At 39.2% G+C, this 23751-nt stretch overlaps 1 long non-coding RNA gene across 1 annotated transcript in view; it reads left to right on the forward strand.

Moving 5' to 3' along the window:
* Window positions 1–11035: 11035 nt before the first annotated feature.
* The window catches only part of LOC110344661 (uncharacterized), a 35150-nt gene continuing 22434 nt past the window's right edge, over window positions 11036–23751 (forward strand). Inside the window, exons 1-3 of the long non-coding RNA XR_015444772.1 lie at window positions 11036–11722; window positions 13031–13156; window positions 23323–23443. This is a non-coding gene — a long non-coding RNA (uncharacterized LOC110344661). The remainder of the gene's footprint in view (window positions 11723–13030; window positions 13157–23322; window positions 23444–23751) is intronic.

Below are 23751 nucleotides of genomic sequence, written 5' to 3' on the forward strand. Positions count from 1 at the left end.
GAACTTCCCATTCATCCTTCACTCCATCCCTTCCCCCTCCGTCCATCCATCTGTACATTCATGTTTTCATGCAATTGCTCATTTGCCCTTCATTTGTCTTTTCATTCATCTGTTTATCTCACAGTCCATCTATTATTTGTTTCTCTTTCCATTTGTCTACTTCTCTTTTCGTCCATCCATAAATACATTTGTTTATCTATTTGCCTATTCATCCAGCCATGGTTCTATAAGGCTCCAAATTCTGGGCTGTGCTGGGGAAATGGAGATGCGTAGAAACAATTTTTGTTCTTTGAGCTTTCACATAGAAAGCTGTCTAAGTGTGTGCAAAGGGCTCTTTGAACACAAAAACAGACTTGGAATTTACCTATTATTTCTGAGAAGGCTTAATTTGGAGAGTGAGAATAGAGTTGTGTCTTAGGTAGGAGTTTCCCAGTGGGAGACACAAAGAACAATCTTCTAGGCTGAAGGAACAGTAGAGTAAAAGGCACGAGGGTACAGGTTTTAGAGGGGAAGAAATTCCTTGTCATTTGACAACTCTTTCAAGGCTGGTTAGGAGAGGTTTTTTGAAAAGATCTTAATTAACAAGTGTGGAGCCAGAATGGCACCCACTGATATCTAGAAACTATGGCAGGGTTTTCAGCAGGAAGTGATGTAGGTCAGTGAACATTTTAGAAAGATCATTCCAGGTTGGATCAGAGGAGAAACTGGATATATGAAGATTGCTTAAAGCTTTTTCTAACAGCCCTTGGGGGGTTGACAGTAGGGCACAAATCAAGGTGCTGACAGAAACATGGGGAATGGTTTGAGTGACATGTGGAGGAATACTTAACAGAACTTGAATGCGGACTTGAGATGTCTGATGAAGTGAGGGATGACAATGCTATTTGCTTAAAGACCACAGGAAAAAGAGGATTTTGTGGGTTGGGAATAGTAGTGCATTCAGTTTTAGACATACTGCATTTGAGATATCTGTGGGATACCTGAGGGGATATCTAGGAGGCAGTTAGTTGTAGGCTTTGGGGCTTGTATAAGATGGGGCTAGAGAAGGGAGGGCAAGATGTCCAGGGTGTGGCGTGCCCATTGCACACAGAGCAGCAAACAAAATACTGGAATGGAGGCCAGGTCCTAGGCCTACTGATTGAAGAGGAAAGACCTTCTGGTCTGTAGCCACTTGACCCAAAGAGGGAGTAGAGGAGAAGTAAAACTAGGTGAACATTTATAGTTGTACCATGGTTATTTCATTGTTGACACAGGTGGGGGCAGGATGAAGGGTGTTCAGGAAGTATGTTTTCTTTATAAGACTTCTGTGAGAATGAAATTATTTCAAAATAGAAGTTAAAAAAAATACCCACAAAACCAGAAGTAGATTGTACTGGACGCATAAGTACATCCTTTATACATGTGTTAGCTTTTTTAAAATAACTTTTGTGATGTACATATTGACATAAAATAAATTACATGCAAAGTGTATAGTGATAAGTTTTGACACATGAAATCCATTACCATGACCAGGGTAATGAATAGACTCATCACCCACCAATATTTTTCCATGTCTCTGTCATCTTTCTTCTTTGCCTGCAGTCAACCCTACTCACCCACCAGGCAACTACTAGTGCTACTAGAGTTTTATATCAATGGAACCATATAGCATATCCCCCTTTGTCTTGTTTCATTCAATTAGTATAATTATTTTGAGATTTATCCACATTGTTTTTTTCATAAGCAATTCATTCCTTTTTATTGCTGCAAAGTATTTCATCGAATGGCAGTACTAACCATTTGTTTATCTGTTCATTTCCTGATGGCTGTGTGAATTGTTTCTGGTTTTATATGATTATAAACAAAGCTTCTTTGAACATTTGTGTGCAAATCTTTATGTGGATATGTATTTTCTTTTCTCTGGAGTAAATATGTAGGGTGGGATGATTGGATCATAGAATAATTGGCCAGTTCTTCCACATCCCCTCAGTAGTTGTTATGGACAGTCTTTTCAATGTAAGCCATTCTAATGGGTATGCAGTGGTATCTAATTGTAGTTTTATTTTGAATTTCTCTGATGACCAGTGAGATGGAACATGTCTTCACCTTGTTGTCATCTGTATATCTTGTTTTGTGAAATATCTATTTAAATATTTTAATCATTTAAAATTTTTGTTTTCTTATTGTTGAGTTTTGGGTATTTAAAAAATTCTAGATATTAGTGATTTATCAGATACAAGCTTCATGAATATTTTCTCCCTATCTGTGACTTGTCATTTCAGTTTTTTAAACATGTCTTTCAAAGAGCAGAAGTGTTTAATTTTTATGGAGTCTAGTTTATTAGCTTTTTTTTTTATGAATCATGCTCTTTGGTATCAGGTCTGTGACTTATTGGATATGATATGTTACCCAAGTCCAAATATTTTTGTTTCTCTGTAGAATTTTTATAGTATTAGGCTTTGTGTTTATGTTTAATCTATTTTTTAATAATTTTTATAGAGGATAAAAGTTTGTTTTTTTGAAATAGATACCAAGTTTTTTTAAATACCATTTGTTGAGAAGGCTATTTTGTCCGTTGCATTTCCTTTATACCTTTTGTCAAAAATTCATATATGTATATGGATCTAGTTCTTGCTCTTCTGTTTCATTGAACTGGCTATTTTGATGCCACTATCACACTGTCTTGATTAATATAGCTTCATAATAATTCTTGAAATCATTCAGTCTTTGCCTTTTAATTTTGTTCTTTTTCAGATTTGTGTGTGTGTGAATTCTAGCTCTTTTGAATTTATCCTTTGCATGAATTTTAGAACTAGCCTGTCAATTCATACAAAAAAGCTACTTGATATTTTAATTGGAATTATGTTAGATAAATGGAGCATTTTGGACAGAAGTGATATGTTAATAATATTGACTGTTCTTCATAAGGTATATCTCTAGGCTTACAGTTTTTTCTTTTAACACTTTAATTATGTTGCTCTATTTTCTTGCTTGCATTGTTTCTGATGAAAAATCTATGTTATCCTTATCTTTGTTCCTCTATTTGTGATATACTTTCTCTTGCTCTCTATTTTAAGATTTTCTCTTTATTACTGGTTTTGAGCAATTTTATTATGATGTTTCTTGTTGGAGTTTCTTGAGCTTATTGAACTTGGGGATTTATAGTTTCATAAAATCTAGAAAGGTTTGGGTTTTTTTTTTTTCTTTAAATACTTTTCTATCCACACTCTTCTTTGTGTATACCAAGCTGCATGGAGTTGTGATATAGCTTGTTGGTGCTCTTTTCAGTTTTAAAAAATATTTCCTCTTACATAATTCATTATGAACAGTTCCTGTTGCTTTGTCTTTAAGTTCACTGGTATTTCCCTGTCAATGATCAATCTGCCATTAATGTGATCCAGTATATTTTTCATCTCAGACTTGTAGTTTTTACTAGTAAAAATTCAATTTTGGCATTCAAAATATGTCTTCCATGGGTCTAGCTAACTGTTTGAAAATATGAAATATTTAACAAGAGATGGAGGGAGAGTAGAGAAAGGGGATGGAAAAAAAAGAATTGAAGAAAAAAATGGAAATAGATCTTTTATAAATGGGAAGGGGACCAAGAGTTGGAAGGAGCAGGGAGGGATGGGAGGGGTAGGGGACGAAAAAAGAATTAAGATGTGTTATATACATGTACCAGCTCCCCACAGTAAATGTAATCATTATGTACTGTCAACATGTACTAATAAAAAGATTAAAGCATTTAAAGAAAAATATAATACAGTGTATTAAAACGTAACAACTTTTAATGTCCTTCACTAAATCTGACATCCATGTCAATTGTAGGTTGGTTATAGTTGATTTTTTCCTTATTATTGAATCTATTTTTCCTGCTTATTTTCACCCAAACTAATCTTTTATTGGATGCCAAACATGGTGAATTTTACCTTGTTAGTTGCTGGCTTTTAGTATTCCTGAAAATATTCTTGAGTTTTGTTTTAGGAAAACAACTAAGTTATTTGAAGCAGTTTATTTATTTATATTTTTGTATCTTGCTTTGAAGATTTGCTGCACAGGACCAGGGCTGTGTGTAGTGTAGAGCTACTTATTCTTCCTATGCACGCAAAACTGAGTCATGGCATGTTCTCTGGAGCTTAAGGTGTTATAGTCTGGTAGGAACAGACACTATTCCTGACCTGCAGGACCAGGAGCTGTTGCCTTTACCCTGTTAATTCTTCCTGTGGCCTTGGGTAGTGTGTACTCTGCTCAGTGCTCTGCTAAATACTGTGTGTGGGGGGGTGGGGCGGACTCATCAGCTAACTCTGGATTTCTCTTTCTGCATGGCTCTCTCCTCTCTGGTATTTTTCCTTGCCCAACCCAGACACCTTAGTCTCTTTGAAGCTCTCCCTTCTCAACCCAAGTTGTGTGCCAGCCTCTGCTTTGCTTCCTTCTCCCTGCTCCATTGCCTGAATTTCTTCTCCAGGCAGTTAGGTGGGGCAGCTGTAGGCTCACTTTGTTTTTCTGTCTCCCAGGGATCATTATTTTTTATTGCCTGATGTTTGGTGGCTTGAAAGCCGTTTTTTCATTTTTTTCTTTTCGGGCTTTTTGGTTTGATCAGGAGGGAGAATAAATCTGTTCTCTGCTACTCCATCATGTTGGAAGCATAAGTCTCTATTACCTTTTTTATTACACTATTTTTCCTTTCAAAATACACAATAGAAGGAACCTGTAACAACAAAAGAGGAACCTGTAAGAACAATAGAAGGAAACTGTAACAATAGCCAATAGTTTGACAAAGCATGTTCTCATGGTCCGGGATTACTTTGCTTTTCAAGGCAAGCCTGTAAGATGGGTGCCATACCCCATTTTATAGATAAGGGAACAGAGCCTCTGAGAGGTGAAGGGACTTGTCTAAGGCCCAGAATCTTAAAAGAGTCAGGATTGGACCCTATCTCCGCTATGCTTATAGTTCCCGGAAGGGAAAACAGCCAATGAATGTTTGATATTATTATAGTTTTAAAAGTAGTTTTGGGAGAAGAGGACAGATAGGTGGGTGCAGAGATTAATATTCCTAAATTGTTGGGCCATTGAGCTTGGGAGCTTGGGAGGGCCAGGGATCTCTGTGAGTGGTCTTCTTAGAGCCACCCTCCCTAACCCACTTTGGAGGAGCCAGTGTGTTTTCTACCTCATGCACCCTGCAAGACAGAGAGATGGGCTTTCTGCCAGAGCTGTGGACCTGGGGGTTTGAAACTTGGTTGGCTTTATGGGCATCTGTGGGAAGTGGAGAGGTGGAGGGGAGGGAGTCAGGAAGAGGTAGGGGATCAAGAAGTGATAGAGGAAGTGTGGGGAAGGGGGCAACTTGTGAGAACTGTGGGTAGAGGGCATCAGGGGCTGGTGGCTAGATCCTTTCAGCTCCCACTGTCTTCTGATTTGTGTGATTTATCTCTGTTCCTCTCACTTCCTCTGAGTAAAAAAGGTGGGGAAATAAAATGATGAAGTATGAGTAGGTGAGGTGTTATGGAGACAGCTTGCCAGGGTGGGCAGCACAGATGATGGACAGGTGGGGAGAGAGGTGGTAGGAGGCGGATGTGCAGCTCTGAGCTCTGAGGAACAAGGTGGGGGGGCTTATCCTGAATGTGCAGAATTGGGGGCTTTGGTGGGTGATTTTTAGTAAAATTTCTTTTGACTGAGTTTTTAAAAGTATAGAATGGAACAAAACATAATAATTAGCAAAAGAAGAATCAAGATATATTATGTACTGGTACACATTCCCTATGATGAATGTGATCATTATGTATATCTAAAATATGCCAATAAAATTAATTAAAATAATTAGCATTTATTATGTGCCTCTGTGGACTTAGAACTCATTTCACATGCATCAACCCATTTTTTTTTATCACAATTACCCTATGAGGTAGGAAGGAATCTGAGTGTCACTCAAGCATCCTCTGTGTGCATGCATTCCTTCCTTCATTTTGAGAGAGATGTTATGGGAACCAGAACCTGCTCACACAGAACTCACCCAGTATTCCTCCAGCTATCCAGGACCTTCTCTTTCTCTTGGCCAATTAGAGCCAGAAGATGGAGTGGAGATGGGGCGTTTGGAAAGAAAACAAGATGCCAAAGAGAAAAGGAACTTCATTATGCATTGTCATACTAGTCTTGCTTGGTAAATATCAACTAGAGGACTCCTATTATTTTGTCTACTCAATAGCAATTGTCCACTTCCAGCGAAACAGGAGATGCATACTCAGCACCTGACTCCCTCTCTGGGCATGACTATTGGACCCTCTCTGTGCCAATCATAATATTCGATCTCCTTGGCCATGGTAATATGTGCATATATGAGCACATGACTCAAACCAGGCCAATCACATCCCTTAGAATCTTTTTCTAAACTGGAGCTCACAATCCTGTTTAATCCCTTAGCAAAGGGTAATGCTGTGCCTTTTCAGATCACCTGGCAGATACATTCTGTACTGTGTGGAGGTGCTAAATTGAAAGAAGTTTCCTTTTCCTTGCATCAAAGCACTGATTTTTTGTTGGAGAGCTATATAGTTCTGAAAACACTCCTGAGAGGCCCATTTTGCCTAGGTTAGACCACTTGTCATAACCATTCTCCCACTTAGAAACTGCCAAAGGTGGACAGTATCAAAGCCAGCCCAATTAGCATGAATTAATGAGTTTTACTGAATATTTGGATGCAGTTTCTCTTCCTTGTTGGATGAGAATTAAGAAATATTTATAGCTGCCTGGTGAGCATTCATCTTGGGATCTTCAAGTAGGCTAATCTTGGATGAGGTTGATGGTCACAGAGAGATGAGCCAAGATTCTAGGTCCAGCTGTTTCTTCCTTAAAGCTCATTCTACCTGTGGACCCTCCAGTATGGGAATCATGAGCCCCCTCTGTGGATTAAGGTATAATCCCACGCTTCTCAGCTGACCTAGTTAGGGTTGATGATATTTGAGGCCTGGTTCAAGTCAGCTCAGAAGCCATTTCTAGTGTTTTCCCTGGTCACTCTTTTGTTGTATGAACCATTATACTTCTCATTTTGCTTCTTTCATAAAATTTTTTTAAAAAAATGTTAGTGGAAACTTAAAAACAGTCAGCCCTCTATATCTGTAGGTTCTATGTTGAATTCATAGATGTAACAAATTGGAATAAAAATATTAAAAAAACAATTGCATCTGTACTGCACACATCCAGATGCTTTGCTTGTCTTTGACAACTATTTACATAGCATTTGCATTGAATTGAGAATCGTAAGTCACCTAGAGATGATTTAAAGTATACAGCAGGATGTTTGTAGGTTATATGCCACTACTATAGCATTTTATATAAGGGACTTGAGCACTATTGGGTTTTAGTATCTGCAGGGATTCCTAGAACCAGTCCCGCACGGAGACTGAGGGTTGACTGTACACCAAAGTAGGTAGGATAGTATAAAGCATGCATTTTCAACAGGGTTGAGAGCAGATCAAGGACATGAAAATTGGTTCTGGGGGGGAAGGGATGAATACATTTCAGGTATCACAATACTTGGTCTTCCAAAGGACCATAGTACATAACAGATAGAAAGTGTATCCTTTTTATTGAAATTTTATGGATGAGGAAGTGATTAGAAAAAAATGTGTAAAAAGGCTCTTATGAAAATGATAATGAAAAATAGATTGAGAAACACTACTATAATGAATTTCATGAATTTATTATTCAGCGTTGACAGTTACCCACTTCCAGATAATCTTGTTTCGCAATCTTAGACGGCATACAATTTTATCCATAAGTATTTCAGTATAAATCACTAAATAAGACTCTTTTTAAAAAATGCAACCACAGTTTTATAGTTAAAATATTTTCTTAGTATCACAAAATACCTAGTCAATGTTCAAGTTTCTAAGTGGATGTTCTGAATCAGAGCCAAATCATGATCATTGATATTAGTTAATAGATCTCAGCATAAGGTTTCCTGTGCTTTTTGTTTATTTGTGATTTATTTGTTGAAGCTAATGGGTCATTTACCTATAGTTTCTCAGTATGAATTTTGTGAATTTCATTCTTGTGTCATTTAACATGTTTCTTTGTGTTGTAATTTGTTAATCAACTTTCTTAAGGTAATGATTTATATTAATGAACCACATATAATTAAAGTATATAGTTTTATAAACTTTGACATATGTATAGATCCATGAAACAATTATCACAATCAAAATGGTACATGTATCTATTGTCCCAAAGGTCTCCACTTGACAGTAAGCAATCCCTCATAGGTGTCACCATTTAGCAGGAAAGCACAATTTGAATCAGTATAATTTGGCTTGCATTTTTTAGAAGTTTAGATAGAATTATACAGTACGTACTTTACCCTCTGGCTTCTTCTACTTAATTAAATCATTGTGAGATTAATCCACATTGTTGCTTATATAACACTTCATTTCTTTTTATTGCTAAATCGTTTTCCTTTGAATGGCTATACTACAGTTTGATGGCTTATTGATGACCATTTGAATTGTTTCCTCTTTTGAGGTTTTATGAACAAAGCTGCTCCAAACATTTCTATGCAAGTTTCCCATGTTCTTCCCCTTCCCTTTCCCTTCCCTTCTTTCTAAACATGTTTTATACCATTGAGCTACATTTCCAGCCCTGTGCACAAATCTTTCTGTGGATATACATTTCCTTTTCTCTTGGGTAAACACCTAGTCATGGAATGTATATACAGTATTTAAATTTGCCACCATGAGAGTTTTCCATTTCCTTATATCCTCACCTATATTTCTATGCTCAGTTTTTAAAATTTAAAAGATTCTAATTTGTGTATCATTGTGTGTGTGTGTATGTGGCAATTCTAGCTCCTTTGCATTTCCTATAAATTTTAGAATTAGCTTACCAATTTATACAGAAAATCTCCCTGATGTTTTGGTTGGGATTGTGTTGAATTTGGGGATCAAACTGGGAAGAATTGACATGTTAAGAATATTACTATTCTGACCCCCCAACCAGACATATCTTCCCATTTATTTGTGTCTTTTAGAGCTTCCTTCAGGAATGTTCCATAGTTATTAATTTATAAGTCTTTCATGTCTTTTATCAGATTTCCTCCTATTTCATATTTTAAATGGTATTTAAATTTAAAAAATTTTGATATATAAAATATAATTGCACTAATATACTTGATGCTATATAACAATGTAGTTCTGTGCCTACTGTTCTTATACTATTATTGTCATATGATCATCTTAGTTTGGTTATATCATCTTAGTTTGTCATATTATCTTAATTTGGTTAAAACTCACAATGTATTGTTATTAATTTTGTATAAATACTCTTATCTTTTAAGGAATTCAGAAAATAAGAAAAAAATGTTATATATTTACTAACATGGTTACCATGTTTGGTGCTTGCTATTTCTTTGTGTTCCTAATCTCCATTTAGTATTGTTTTCCTCTCCCCATGGGACTTCTTTTAACATATCTTATAACATGGGTCTGCTTGTGATTAATTTCTTCAGGTTTTGTACATCTTTACTTCACCTTCATTTTTGAAAAATATTCTCACTATATAATAGACTTCTACATTGACAGATTTTTTTTTCTTTTGGTAGTTTAATGATGTTGCTCCACTGTCATCTTGACTGTATTATTTCTGACAAGAAATCTGTGCCTCTGTTCTTTGTTCCTTTCTACATGTCATGCCTTTTTTCTCTAGCTGGCTTTAAGATGATCTCTTGTTAACTAGTTTTGATAAATTTGGTTATAATATGTCATTTTATCAAATTTGGAAAAATTTTGGTCATTATTTCTTCAAATATTTTTTCCACCTCCTCCCCTTGTTCTTTGGTGACTAAGAACTTGTTCTTTGCGTGACCTTGGCCCATAAATTACTGATCAACATCTTTTTTAAAAAAACTCAAACATTACAGTTTTCATCTTTAGAAGTTTGATTTGGGTATTTAAAAAAAATATTTTCCAGATCTCTAGTTAATGTTTTGAATTTATGGTGTATAGTTACCTTAACTATTTTAATGTCCTTCTTTGCTAATTCTAACATCTGTGTAAGTTCTCAGTTTTAATTTGTTGATTATTCCCCTCATTATGGTTTTTATTTTTACTCCCTCTTTGCATGTCTGATAATCTTTGATTGAATGCCAGATGTTGTGAATTTTGCTTTAAGTGTTAGATATTTTTGTATTCTTATTAATCTTCTTAATCTTTTCTCTGGAAGGCAATCAAGTTATTTGGAAACAGTCTTGTTTTTTGGGTCTTGCTTTCATGATTTGTTAAGAAGGCTTAGAGCAGTGCTTAGTCTAGGACTAATTACTCCGTAAGACTAAAGAAAGACTGTTGTGAGAGTTCTGCCCAATACTCCATAAATTTTTAGGGTTTATCGTCTAGCTAGTGGCAATAGGCACTGGTCCCAACTCTGTGAGTGCCCCATAGCCTCTTCAGATAGTTCTCACAGCCTCAGGCATTTTCCTGGTATGCACCAGCTGATTAGAACTCTGTTGTTTACTGGAGGGGGATGCTCTGCTAATTTCTAGGGCTCTCTCAGGGCAGCTCTTTTCTGTGGTATCTAATCTAGGAATTCCAGCTGTCTTGGTGTTCCTGGACCGTCAGTTGTATCTTCTTGACTCAGGGTGTCTGTCGGGATCTGCCTTAGTTCCCTTTCCCTGGGATGTGGCCTAGAATCTCTATATTGCTGAGGCAACCACAGGATTTATTCATCTTGTTTATTTCACATCTCTCAGAGATTATTGTCCTTTGTTGCCTGTTGTCTAGTGTCTTGAAAGCCATTTTTTCATATATTTTCTAAGGTTTCTTTCGTGTTTTTCAGTAGGAGGATAACCAAAAACCACATGTTGATTTTTGCTCCTATGAACTCTGCAGGGTGGCTCTTAACTTTTGGTAGCATTTTTCTGTACTCATTTACTAAACTCTACAAAGGATTAGTGAATAATACTGTGAAAAAGGAATTTTAGGTTGCATTTTAGAGATAAGAAAATAAATGAGGTAAAGTCTCACAATCAGTACATTGCAGAGTGCAGATTTGAAAACATTTATTTGAGTCAAAATCTTTGTTCCAGAGTATAGGTGCAGTGAGTGCCACTATAAACAAGGGAAAACTACTTGCTAGAGATTTTAACACATCTAGTTAACAAGAATTTTAGGATTGAGTCTCAGACTATTATTAGCTTTGTGGTCTTGGAGGAGTTATGTTGCCTTATTTTTAAAGTCTAAGATATGGGGACATTAAAACCTAAATCATAGGCTTCTCATGAGTTAAAGAAGATAGTGGCTGTGAATGGGCTTCATACAGTTTCGAAGACTGTGAAAGAGGGGACTTGACTCCTGGGCCTTTTGATTCCAGACTAGACCTGGACACAAATGCAGCATAAGGATAGGAACTGTGGGGACCATGGGGCAGGAGGTCACAGGTCAGTTGCCATTAAAAGAGACCAGGGCAGCTGAAATTCTGGCTATTGCCACGGGCGGGAACTTGAGCTCTGAGTACATATTTTGTAATTTTCTAAAAGAAACTAAAAACCTGTTTGTTTTATGAATTCTCTTGACTTGTAAGTGTGGGGATCTAATTAAAACAGAAACCATGTGGTCTAAACAATGTTGTTCTTGACTGCAGGTGAAAGAAGTGTGGGCCTGGAGTTCCCATAGTACCAGGCTGCGAGCCAGGCTGGCAGGAAACAAAGGCAGTCAGTTGGGCCTCCCCTGGGAGCTGCAGTCCAGTGGCGAGAGAAGCCTTCCACAAGGTAGGCAGTGCTATAACAGGATTTGGCATAATGGGATTTGACCCACATTATCCTTGAACTCCTTAGGCCTAGACTTGCAGAGCTGAAATTGAAACAGTAAAGCAATTTGTGGTACACAGAGGGGATGTCCTGGGAAACGTTTGTAGGCCTTTAATGTTTCCTTAGGGCTTTTGCTATCTCATTTGATTCATCCTGTTAAATGAGCAGTAATCCCATTTTCCTGGTAGGGCTTCTCAGGCTCCTAGAGAATGGGAGTCTGAAAGTCCTGCAAAATGGGACAAGGGAGGGGCTAGCCTGGGATTTAGGTCTCTGGAATCTCTTTCCTACCTTGCCACACAGTGGCACTGGGGATATTTGAACAGCCAATATGCACACTAACCTCATCAGATCTTCCACTCAGCCCTGTGAGGCCAATCTCATCATCCCCACTTGAGAGCAGTAACTGAGGCCAAGTGATAACAGGACTCACCTAGAGACACATATCTGGGAAGCTCAGGAAAGGTTCCAAGGAGTGTCCTTGAGCTCCTTGAAGTCATCTGCAGAACATTTTGTTTTCACTTTAGTCCATTTCTCAGGGCAAAGAGCCCCAAACTCTCAACAGATTCTCAAAGGGATCAATGATTCCCAAACGGCAGAGCACCACTGTCTCAGTTACTTCTCTCATTGCTGAAATAAAATACCCAACAGTCAAAGTTAAAGGACGAAAAGTTTTTTTTATTTCATGGTTTATAGTGGTTTCAGTCCATAGTTGGCTGGCTCTAAGGCAGGGCAGCATGGGAGAGGGACATCATAGAGGAGAAAACAGTCCATGGCAAGATTGTGAAAGGCAACCAGCAGTGAAGCAGCAGCGGCAGCAGCAGCAGCAAGCCTCCCTTTCCCTTTTATCCCAACCAGGATATGAGCCTTTTGGGTGGTGCCACCTACATCTAGGGTAGGCCTTTTCATTATCCATATCCAGAAATATGCTAAAACAATCAGTGGACTAATTTACTTATCATACCCTTAATCCATAGTCAAATAGCCTTCATCCATATTCACACACCCTTAATCTACATTCACACACTCTAGATCCAGCCATCTTGAAAAACCCACCCATGAGTGCATGAGGCTTTGGGGGACACATCTAGATACAAGCCAAAACCACCACTGATTTAAAGCTGAGGGCTTTTTGACTCCAAAGACTCCCTCTACTGGATCCCAGTTAGGAAAGCGTTCTCTAAAACTCTTGGGAGATCTGGGTCTGTATCCTGGCTCTACCGCTAACTAGCAATGAGATCTCATTTTCTCACCTGTTCATTTATTCAACAGATATTTTATGGTGTGCCTGCCTCTGATTCAGCCACTGTCCTAGTGCTGAGGACTCAACAATGAATGAAACCACCATTGCTGCTGTCATTAGTCTTCTATCCTGTGAGGGGATATGATAATAAACAGGTACATATAGAATATTTCGAAGTTTGATAAATGCTATGGAGAAGAATGAAGTGCAGTAAGGGGGACCTGTATCACAGTGGGTGGGGCTGGGCTATTATTTTATGTCAGGTGGTCTGAGGAGCTTTACTGATGACCATTTAACAGAGGCTTGGATGAAGTGAGGAGTGACGGAGTTTTCTGGAGAGAGAGCCCATCAGAGGCAAATGGGGGAATGACTGGAGGTGTAGGGAAAGGTAAAGAACTCTCTGTGGCCCACAGGAGAAAGTTGGAAATCCTCAAATTGGCACTCAAAATTTGCCTCAGTCTGGCTCCTAATTATTTTCTGATCTTTTGAAAATCATTTTATTTGCTCTTCCCTTAAGGGTCTTCTTAAGCCTTTTAAAAAATATAGCTTTAGCAATAAGGGCAGCTCATTTAATATGTAGTCACCAGTACCCACTGTGTACTGTCTGGGGAAGGAGAACATGATGAATGAGACGAGATGAGACCACCCAATGGCTATTGGAGCACAGACGAGGAGGTAGCTAGCCCTGACAAAGAGGGAGAGGAGGTTTGCGTAAGGCTTCAGCAAAGAGGAACATTTGCATGGGGTCCTGAGGAATGAGTAGGAGTTTTCCAGGTGGCTAAAAAGCAGAGGAGATAGGATATTCTGGGAAGCACTAACTGCAAAGAGCATCCTTGCCAGGAAATTACCACTTTTTAGCTGTTAAATATACTTTGCTATTTTATACCCCACATTGTGGGATAAACAGAGGTAACTTGTAAGAATCTACAAGTCTGGGAAGGTAAACAAATCTAGCTGACTCAGTAGGAACTGACGATAATTGGACAATAAATGTTCTACTTTAAGGGGAGCAGCTGATTTTGACTTTGTAGAACTTCATGCTTCATGTTAGTTAATCTTATTTTAAAAATTGAATTATAGGGTCAGGGATTTAGCTCAGTGGTTTTGCCGTCTGCTGTGCAAGCGCAAGGACTGGAGTTCGATCCCTGGTACCAAAAAAAAAAAAAGTTGAATTATAATTTACATTTAGTAAAATTTACTCTTTTTATTGTATAGTTGGTGAGATTTAACAAAATTTATAGTTTTATAGCTACCACAACAATGAAAATATCAACTAGTTCTATTACCCTTCGAATTTCTCCACACCCTTTAGAGACATCATTTCCCTCCACCCCAGTCCCTGGGAAGTATTATTGTTTTCTGCCCGTATATTTTGTCTTTGAAAGAAGGTCAAGTAAATAAAATGTAGCCTTTTGAATAAATCTGGCTGTTTTTACTTAGCATGGTGCAGGGAAGTTATATTAGTCATTCATTTCTTTTTATTTCTGAGTGTTATTCTATTCAGTGGAGTTTATTTATCCATTCCCCAGTTGAAGGACATTAAGATTGCTTTCTAGTTTTTGGTGATTACAAATAACAACCACTATAAAAATTTGTGTGCAGGTTTTTGTTTGAACATGGGTTTTCATTTTACTTGGGGAAATACATGGTAGAGAAATAGCTGGGTCACGTAAGTTTATGCTTGACTTTATAAGAAACTGCCAAACTGTTTTCCAAAGAGTCTGTTTGTACTATGCTGCATTCCCACCAGCAATGTGTGGTCTAATTATTGTGGGTCTTTGTCAGCCCTTGGTTTTGTCAGTACTTTTTTGAAGAGGCCATTCTAATAGCTGTGTCATGTGCTTGGATTGTGGTTTTAATTTGCATTTCCTAAAGCCTAATTATGTTGAGCATCTTTTCATGTGCTTATAAACCATCTGTATATCTTCTCTGGTGAAGTATCTACTTGAATTTTTTGCTTATTCCATTTTTTCTTTTTCTTATTCCATTTAAAGTGTTCTTTTTTGGTAGCAAATTTATTGAGATATAATTTGCATACCATAAATTTATTCACTTAAAGTATACAATTCAGAGATTTTTAGTATATTCACAGAATCGTGCAATCATTGCCACAGTTCATTTTAAAACATTTTCATCATCTCAGAAAGAAACCTCACCCTGTTTAGCTATCACCTCCTAATTCCCCCTGATTCTTTTTCTAGCCCCAGCTCCAAGCATCTATATCCTTACTTTCTCTATGTATATGGATTGGCCTAGTTTGGACATTTCATATAAATGAAATAATATAATCTGTGGTCTTTTTTGACTTGGGGCCTCTTATATATGAATATTCTGAATATGATATTTTTGTCTTGAAAAGATCAACTTTTTGTTTTCTGTTTTATTTTTAAAAATTTATTTCATTAGTATGTATGCATAGTACATAGTGTTTACATTCCTTGTTGGGAGTTGGTCCATGTATGTAATACATCTGAATTCCTTTTTTCCTCCCATTCCCCTCCCTTCCCTCCCCCTCCACCCATCTTTTGATTCCCTTCCTTTTATGAATATGATTTTTTAAAAAAAATCAGCTATTGTTTATGATTTGCAAATATTTTCTCCCAAGTCTGTGGCTTTTGTTTTCATTCTCTAGATAATGTCTTTTGACAAGCAGAAACTCTTAATTTTGATGAAGTCCAATTTATCAACTTTTTTGTTTATGGTCATTGTTTTATTGTTACAATTTGCATAACCTGTGATCACAAAGATTTTCTGCTCTGTTTTCCTTAAGAAATTTTTTTTCTAAAGAGATACCACATATCCATTTTCCTTGTGAAATGTTCCAATTTGTAATATTAAAATATAACCTGTCTAGGACTGGAAGATGGCTATCAGTTTTCATACATTAGTTTATATTATGTGTAGTATAATATTTGGCCATAGCTGGCCATTTTGATCTATAAAACAACTGTTTCATATGTTTCAACCTCATGCCCTTTGTAGGTTATTAAATTATAGGCAATCAATTGAATCACAGATATCTGCATATATAGTGGCAAGCCTTCATCTGTTTTTTGTTTTTTTTCTATTTGGGTCCCATGAGTTTGCTAAATAATGAGAAAACCAAGGCCTAATGAAGTGAAACATCTAGTTTGAAGACATTCATCACGACTCCTTTTCACTGTATGGATTATGAAGCTCAAAGGTCACCTGGCTCTGTACTTTCTAAACCCAGAACTCCACAAAACTTACTTGAAATTCATATTTTAAAACATATGTTTAACTGTTCCAACATTATAATAAGTTGTTATAGTTTGGATCATGAACATTTAAACACTTTGTTCCCTTGGGTGGTGCTATTGGAAGGAGGTAGGCCGTCAGGAGGTGATGCTTAGTGGAAGGTCTCAGGTCACTGGTGTATGCCATTGAAGGGACTTATGGGAGCCTGATCCCTTCCTCTTTCTCTTTGCTTCCTGGATTGTGATGTGAGCAGTTTTGTCCACCATGTGCTCCCATTATGACATGCTGCCTTGCCACAAACCTAAGATATAGGATTATGGCCTGGAACTCCCCAAAACTGTGAGCTAAATAAACCTTTTCTCCTTATAAGTTAATTATCTGAAGTATTTCATTATAGTGGTGGAAAGCTGACTCACATGGAAAATATTATAAGAGATGTTGGGTATGTTGTGTGGTAATGTTTAACATTTTGGAGATGGCTAACAGAATTTCTTCTGCTGTTTACTCGTCAGCAAGTTCAACGCTAAAGTTTCTCTTGTTATAGCCATGTAATTAAAGAGAATCTTGAAATTGCAAACAAAGCAAGCTTTTAAATGCTGTTAGCATTTCTAATTCTTATTCCTTGGCAACCAGGGATTTTCTTAATGTTTGCAAACTAAAACATTTAAAAGTTTTACAGCTTCAAAATTTTGGCACTGGGATTGAAATATGACTTTACCTTCATCCATAATGTCTAATTTTTTATCTTTTCATCTGTCATTCATAATGCCAGATTTCTTAATTTTTTTGATTCATCAAAACAATCTCCTTGGTCTCAGTGCTTGACTTGTGTTATGGTTTGGATCTTGAATGTTTCACAAAGTTCCACATATTAAAGGCTTGGTCCTCAGCCCATGGCACTGTTGGGAGGCAGTGGAATTTTAGGAGGTGAGGCCTAGTGGAAGGAAGTTAGTTCTTTTGGGGCACGGCCTTGAAGAAGATATTGGGACTTTGGCCTCTCCTCTTTTCTGTTTGCTGCCTGGGTACCATGGGGTGAACAGCCCTCTTTTGTCCTGCTCCTGGAATGATGTACTGTATTGTTACAGACCCTAGCAATAGGGCTAAGTGATCATGAACTAAAACTTCTGAAACCATGAGTCAAAATAAAACTTTTCTCCTTATAAGGTGACTAGCTCAGGCATTTTTCTCACAGTAACAGAAAACTAATATAACCTATAAGAAGTCAGTGTTATGGATTTTATAGCAGAGGCACCAAACTAGTGTCATTTTTTTTCTCTCTCTCTCCTTTCTTTCTTTCTTTTTATTTTTTAAGGAGGAGAGGTTTAATTTGGCTCACAGACATTTTCCTTTTCCCAGCAGAGGAAGAATTCATTTCTCAGTGTTCATTGCATTTGAATTGCAGCACGTGATCCGATGCTGAGGGCCCTGGGACATGGGCAGAAGTGGTATATGCTCTTTCTTCCCCTTCCCCAGAGACTCGTGCTTTGTTTGTAGTATCACAAATGGTGGGAGGGAAGGGAGCAGCTGGGGAGATGGAAGAGATCTGCCAAGAAGGGTTTCCTGGGCCACACTGAAGAGTGACACGGGCAAGAAACCTTTGTGAGTTGAACTGCTGAGATGTTCAGGTTTAGTTGTTATTACAGCAAATCTTGGTCTTTTTCTTACTAATGCTGGATTGAACAAGACAAAATTTCATAAATATAGTTCTTATCTGTGCTATATTAGGTCCCATATTATTTTTTGAAAAATAAGTTCTGCTGCTGTAAAAAATATCAGAACCAGTTTAAGTCCAAATCTTGCTGAGGCAGATCACTGAAATAAGACATACAAATGACACACACCTAAAAGTTACCCAACTTCATTAACAGTAAAAATAAAATACACCATCTTTCATTTGTTAAAGAACTAACAGCTGGTGGTGGGGAAACAGCACTTTCACAAGAACCTGGCAGGAGGACGGTGTGGTGGCCCAGACTTATTGGAGAATAATTTGGCAATGTCTATTAAGTCTAAAAATACAGAAGCTATTTGCCCTCCTCCTTGGAATTTATTCTAATAATAAACTCCAACAAACATGCAAAGATGCAAGTAAAAGGTCATTTGGTAGAGAACTATTTGTAATGGCAATGAAGAAAGATAGGAAGAAAGGAAGGAAGGAAGAGAGAGAGAGAGAGAGAGAGAGAGAGAGAGAGAGAGAGAGAGAGAGAGAGAGAGAAAGAAACAAAGAAAGAAAGAAAGAAAGAAAGAAAGAAAGAAAGAAAGAAAGAAAGAAATCCCACCAGGAGACAAATGCTCATTAAAAGGGAATGGTCTCTATGATTCACAGTACATCCATAGGATGGAATAAATTTCAGCTACTAAAAAGAATGAAGTAGCCCGGGATGTGTGGGGGCGGGAAGGTGTCCAGGGTGTACTATGATGTCAGGGGAGAACAGGATGTGTGATTCGATACTATTTATGTTGAAATGAAATTGGAATGTTACCAAAGTGAAGATGAAGTCAAGTTGGGAAGTAGGACTAGGGAGTCAGGGGAGTTTTATTTTGAACTAATTAATCCTCTTTATAATTTGATTTTTAAATTATGAACATATATTACCTTATGATTTTGTTTATTTTTTGCATGCTAGTAATAATGAAGCATGAGGTGAAAAAATTCAAAAGGCACAGGGGGATGTGTGAAATTCTCCAATTATCTCCAATGATCTGACACAGAATTAATTTATTCCTAGCGTGTATTTATTGTTTTTAGAAAGAAGAGGGGGAAAAATGAATGAGAAAGGGTGGAGGACATCGGCAGGTGCTGCTCTGTGTCCAGAGTTGGGTGGGGGCACTCTCCTCAGGCTTATTCTCTGCCCTTGGCTTCCCAGCATTGGGCTTCCTGAGACCTTGCTGAAGCACTGGTGGAGGGCCCTGCCCATGGCTCCTGGCTGTGGTTCTGCTTTAGGTCCTTAGCCCATGGCCCCAGGCAGTGAAGCACTGGAGTCCCCCTGGACTGGCCCCCTTCCTGCCAGCTCCCTTGGGCCAGGCCTCCCTGGCAGATGCCCAAACACTCATTAGGTGAGACAGATCTGTAGGCAAATATTTATCCCTGTGCAGCTGCGGGCAGCGGCAGGTGCAGGGCAGAGTCCTGTTTATCTAGTGCTGAGCCAGGCAGGCGCTGCCTGTTTGCTAAGCACCTTTCCTAGCCTGACTCAGATTCCTGCCTGGGAGGAAGCTGGGACAGAGGAGGATATGCCACATGAGAAGTCAGGAGGTACTACCCTTGCTGCCAGACCTTGCAAGGGCCTCACTATCAAGTCCTGACTTCTGCTGTGGCCTATATGCTTGTATGAGCTCTGTCTCCTTCCTGTCTTCTTTTGCAACCTTCCCCTGTTCTGTTTGCTAGGGCTGAGCTATTCTCCACCTCTTCCCAGGCTGACTCCTGCTCACTGGTCTTGGGCTTCAGTGCCCTCTCTTCAGAGTGGTGAGGCTTACTATTAACCATTGTCATGACCTGCGTCAACCCATAGTAATTACAGTTGTCCTTCAGTATCCAGAGGGGATTGGTTCCAGGACTCCTTGCCCATAACAAAATCTGAGGATGCTCAAATCCCTTCTATAAAATGATGAAGTATTTACATATAACCCACACAATCCTCCCACGCACATTAGTTATTTTATTATTTATTTTTATTTTTACAATGCTGGGATCTAAACCAGCGTCTTGCAAATGTTAGGCAAGTACTCTACCATTGAGCTACAGTCTCCTGAGCAACTATATATTTTAAATTATCTTTAGATGACTTATAATACCTAGTATAATGTGTTTAGGAAATAATGACAAGAAAAAAAGTGCATGTTCAGTAGAGACACAATGTTTTAAAATACTTTTTAAACTTCAGTTGGTTGAATCTATGAATGTGGAACCCAGGGATATGGAGGGATAACCATACTCATTTATTTTTCTACCCTTTCCTAGTTGGTGTTGTTTTCTCTACTGGACATAGATAGGCAGGGGTGGAGGTAGTTTCATTCATCCTTGTTTCCCCAGCTCCTCCTAGACAGCCTGACACCTAGTAGGTGCTCACCAATTGTTTGTTAGGCGGCAGCCTAAGTGAAGCCAGGCAGGGAACCCAGGGCCAAAGACACACAGGTGTGACACAAGGCCAGAGGAGAGGGGCAGTGTGGATCTGTGAGGTGGGAAGTGGGACTCCAGGATGGAAAGCTATAAAAGGCCTTGAGTGCTATGCAGGGAGTTCGGGTTTCATTTGTCAAAAGTGGGAAAGTTTTTGGTACAGGAAATGCAGATAATATAGCAAATGAGAAAATGATAAATCAGATCCTCCAAGTTGGACAGTATTAATTCTGCAAGGCTCTACATCATCTGTAGCACCCACTACACCCTTTTCCATCTCTCTCCCCAGCCAAACTGGCCTTCTGGACCTTCCTTTCTCTCTCTTTCTCTTTCTTTCTTTCTTTCTTTCTTTCTTTCTTTCTTTCTTTCTTTCTTAATTCTTTCTTTCATTCACTGGTGATTCCACCTAGGGCCTTTGCACTGAACTACAACCCTAGACCTTTTAAAAAATGTTTTATTTTGACACAGGGTTCCAGTGAGTCACCAGTTTGCCTAAATTGGGCTTGAATTTTTGATCCTTTTGCTTCAGCTCCCAGAGTGGTGGGATTAGAGGTGTGTGGTCTCCTTGATGTTTCTTGAACAACACAGGTATCCTCCAGCCTCAGGACTTGCTAGAGTCTCAATGTTTCTACCCTCCTTGCCCTCTTCAATCAATATGTTGAAATCTAATGCTTAAGGCGGTGGTTTTAGGAGGTGGGGCACTTGGGAGGTGGTTTGGTAGTAAGGGTGGAACCCTCAAGAATGGAATTACTGTCCTCATAAAAGAAGCCCCAGAAAGCCCCTTGTGTCATGTGGGGATATAGTGAAAAATCACCATCTATGAAACAGAAAGCAGGTCCTCACCAGACACCAAGTCAGTTAACACCTTTATCTTGGACTTTCCCGTTTCCAGAACTGTGAGCAGCAGATTTCTTCCCCTAAGTACTGTGGTTTGAATGTGTCCCTCACATCTCATGTGTTGAAAACCTAATCCCCATGCAACCTTGTTGGGAGGTGCTGCCCCTAGGAGTAGGGTAATGTTGTTATCACAGGAGGGGCTCCTCATAAAAGGATGCACTCAGCCCCATCTGTCTCACTCCTAGTCCTCCTGTGCCTCTCCCATGCTCTCTCACCTGTCCACTTTTTTCTAGGGGTGATGTAGTGGGAAGTCCCTGGCCACATGTGGGGTTCTCAACCTTGGACTTCCTGGCTTTAGAACTGGAAGAAATAAGTAATACATTTTTTTTCTCCTCCTCTTCTTTCTTTTTTTCTTCCTCTTCTTTCTTTCTTCCCCTCCTTCCCCTCCCCCTCCCCTTTTTTCCTCCTCCTCTCCTTCCTCCTCCTCTTTCTTTCTCTTCTCTCCATCCTCCCCCTCCTGCTCATCACCTTCCTTCTCTTATTCCTCTTCCTCTCCTTTCCTTCCCCCTCTCCTCCTTCTCTTCTTCCTTCTTCCAACACAGAGGATTGAATCCAGGGCCTTCATACTGAGTCCTAACCCTTTTTAAATTTTATTTTGACACAGGATCTTGCTAAATTGCTAAATTACCTTGTCTCAGCCTCACAGAGTGCTGGGAGTACAGGCATGCATCACCATCCCTCGCTAAATTTCTTTTCTTTATAGTAAGTCCAATCTGTGGCATTCTGTTATAATAGCGCAAAATTGGCTAAGACAGCAAACTACCCATTTTATGGTATTTTGTTAAAGCAGCCTGAATGGACAAATGTAGAGACTTTGAACTTGCTGCTTTCTCTGCCAAAATACCTTTCCCTTGGACATCATGTTTAATCTTTGTTTAACTCTCAGCCTCCAGCCTCATCTTACCAGAGAGGCTATTCCTGACCCCATAGACCAAAGAGCCTCCCTGGCTAGTGCCTTTATTTTGTTTCGCTTAATATTTGTATCTGCTTTTTTGTCTATTGTCTGTCTGCCCTCCAGGAACATTTGCTCCAAGAAGGCAGGAATGTCATTGTTCTTGTTTCCTGATATATCCTCTGAGCCTAGAATATGTACCGTTAGGCTGAATAACTGCTTGTTGAATGAATGAACGAACAAATGACTGTAATATTAAACCAGGCTACCCAGGAGTGGACATCATGCTAAATGCTGCTCACATGGACCCAGGCTGGTCCTGTTTCCAGAGCCCTCACACAGCCATTCTCTGCTTTGATCTGCACATCAGCCCAGTCAGCCCAGTGTGTGTGTGTGTGTGTGTGTGTGTGTGTGTGTGTGTGTGTGCGCGCAGAATGGGGATTATGATCTGCCTTAAACAATGATTAGCTACAGCACGAAAGTATCACGATCACACAGACAGAAACCAGGATGAGATGCCTGCAGTCTCACGACTTCAGCAAATCAATTTTTAAAATGGGATGTGCAGGAATTGTGGCAAAAAGGAGTCTGCATTTTGAAGCAGATCTTTCCTGCATTCAGTTCCAAGCTCAGCTATTTATTTATTCTGTGACCTAAGCCTAATCTAGCCCCTTCAACCAGCCTTGGCTACCCTGTCTGTGAAATGGAGATAACGTCCCCTTGAATGGGAACAGTGAAGAAGACATTTCCACATAGGCATTTTCTGAATGACACCATCTCCTGTGTTTCCTTTTCGGTACCTATGTAAGCCAAGTGTCATGCTTTCCTTAATCCATTGACTACTTCTGGACATGGAAATATTAGCCCCCATTTACAGACCCTGCCGGGTTCGAGGTCAAGCTATACCTTCATTCTCTCAGTTCTCACTGCAGCTCCATGAGGCGGGTGCTGTTAACCCTCACATTTTGCAGCTGAGGCTAGGTGGCTTCTCCAAGGTCACACAGCCTTGGAATTGAAAGCCAAGTTGTCAAACTTGAGGGCTTTCAACTTTTTGGGTTAGGGTGGAATATTTGTCCTCATTTTATAGATGGGGAATATGAGGCTTGAGGAGACCACTGACTCGTCCTGGGCAACACCGGGCAGAGCTGGGATGAAACAGAATCCAGGCCTACCAATTTCTGTTCTGTGCTTTTTTCCAGCCAGCCCATCCTCTGCACCTTGGGGCAGTGTCTGTGTCTCATGCCTCCTGATGTGGCCATGGAGGGAGTGGCTGCTCCAGGACCAGCTGAAGGCTTGCGGAGAGGGTGAAAGAAATTACTGGTGAGCAGAGGAAACCTGTTTCTATTCCATAAACTGCTCTTCTCTTCCTTTCTCTCCCCGTCTCTTTCTCCCCTCCCCTTCCCCTGCCTCCCCTCAGAGCTCTGTACTAATTAATCAGCAGACATCAGAGGCTCCAGCTGGGACCAAGTGGGCTGGACTCATTAGTGCAGAATGACATTAATATCAAAAACTTTTTGAGACAAATGCAAATGACTCAGGATAGGTGCCTGTGCAGGGCTGGCTCAGAAGCTGGTGTGGGTAAAGGAACGTTGGTAAGAGACAGAGAGGAAACCATGCAGAAGTGGGAG

Source organism: Heterocephalus glaber, unplaced genomic scaffold (genome assembly GCF_053883595.1).
Source record: "Heterocephalus glaber isolate CG9 unplaced genomic scaffold, H.glaber_assembly_v1.0 deba00001606, whole genome shotgun sequence".
Lineage (NCBI taxonomy): Eukaryota > Metazoa > Chordata > Mammalia > Rodentia > Bathyergidae > Heterocephalus > Heterocephalus glaber.